This window comes from Vombatus ursinus, unplaced genomic scaffold (genome assembly GCF_900497805.2).
Source record: "Vombatus ursinus unplaced genomic scaffold, bare-nosed wombat genome assembly UNPS02000051.1, whole genome shotgun sequence".
In the NCBI taxonomy this organism is placed as follows: domain Eukaryota; kingdom Metazoa; phylum Chordata; class Mammalia; order Diprotodontia; family Vombatidae; genus Vombatus; species Vombatus ursinus.
Window position 1 is genome coordinate 1 of NW_020939829.1, and position 1,730 is coordinate 1,730.

The window sequence follows — 1,730 nt, forward strand, 5'->3', positions numbered from 1 at the left end:
ACGGTAAAACCTTCTTGAGGTCAACTGCTAGAGGCCGGCCGTCAGGAGAGCAGAGTGGCGCAGCGGAAGCGTGCTGGGCCCATAACCCAGAGGTCGATGGATCGAAACCATCCTCTGCTAAAAATGGTTTTTCAAACTTTATTTTAACTAGCTGGAGCAGAAGATGGAATACTGGAGTCAAGAAAACATCGGTTGAATCTTCACTTTTGACAGTTGCTATCTGTGCACCATGGGCATGTCACTGAACCTCTCTCTTTCTGCCTTAGTTTCCCCATCTAGAAAATGGAGGAGTTGGCCTCCATGATCTCCAAGGTCACAGCCCTAAATCTAGGATCCTATGGTTTGGGAAGACTCAGCTTAGTGTGCCAGCCCAAGCTCAACCTTTCCCTCCTGGAAATCTTTAATGTTAGCTCTCTAGTGCTATTAGAGCTGACCTTCCAGTTTGACTCGACAAGAGCACCCCAGGAAAAGTTTCACCATCTCCCCCGCTCAGAAACGCTACTGCTAAGACTCCCAGAGTCTTCTATAAGAAGACATTGAAGACCTTTGGAGGTAAGAGCTGGGCTGGAGGCACCAGTCCGATTAGGCCAAATCACTAGGCATTACTCCCTGTACTGCTCCAAGAGAGAGGGTGCGTTTTCAACAGTCTTTGAGTCTCTGAAACTCAAGGTCTTCTCAGCTTCTTTCACTGCGAGACTCTCAGAGCTGAAAGGATCCTTAGAGATGGTCTTGTCCAATGGCCTGATCTTACAGGTGACCAGCTATGACCAAGCTAGGTGACGCAGTGGGTAAGGTGATGGACCTAGAGTCAGGAAAACTTCAACTTTCTGAGTTCAAGTGTAACCTCAGGTACTTAGGGTGTGTTTTCTTCTCCAGTTTGTTTTACGGATAACAAATTGACCAGAATTGCACAGCTAGCAAGTGTCTGAGGCAGTACTCCATTTCACCACCTAGCTGCACCTTGAGGTGCGCTGGGGGCTTGGGGAGGGTTAATATTTTTCCTTGACTACTAGAGATTCATGTGAAAGGAATTCTCATATTTTGTCTTATAAGTTCTCTACAGCCTTGCTTCTCACTTTGGCATTCTACTGAAAATGCTTTCTTCAAAGTTGTCAAGGACTTCTGAATTTACCAATCTAATGTCCTTTACTCAATCCTCATCTGTAGCATTTGACACTGTAGATTAACCCAAAGACGAAAAAATGAATATCTGAGAAGGAAGCTTAGCCAATAGAGCCAGATCAAGTCCTTTCCTCCATCTTCATCTATCCCAGGCCCACTAATTTAGTGTATGAGCCCAAAGGTTCTTTTGCTAATCTTGTAATTTTTTCTCTCCATAACTTCTCATTTGGTGAGGTCATCAATTGCCATGGTTCCACTTTCCTTCTCCAGGTAGATCATTCCCAGATCTACATACCCAGCCCTACTCTATGCTAAGCTAAAGTTAGGTATCTTCAGCTTCCCCTTGAACATCTTGACGTGAGTGGCCCAAAGGTATCTTATAATCATCATACCCCAAACAGAATTCCTTAGCATTCCCCTGAAACCCTACCCAACTTTTCTATTAGAAGCAGTTAAGTGCATAGTATATTGAGCCAGCAACCTGGAGTTAAGAAAACCTGAATTCAAAGAAAATATTTACTAGTTGTGTGACTCTGGGCAAGTCTGAGGAAAGTCTGAAGTTCTTTGGACCCCAGTTTCCTCAACTGTAAAATGGGCATAATTAATAG

At 44.3% G+C, this 1,730-nt stretch overlaps 1 non-coding gene across 1 annotated transcript; it reads left to right on the plus strand.

Moving 5' to 3' along the window:
- Positions 1-48: 48 nt before the first annotated feature.
- TRNAM-CAU lies at positions 49-120 on the plus strand. Its single transcript has one exon. It is a non-coding gene; the product is annotated as a tRNA-Met (tRNA).
- The last annotated feature ends 1,610 nt before the right edge of the window (positions 121-1,730 follow it).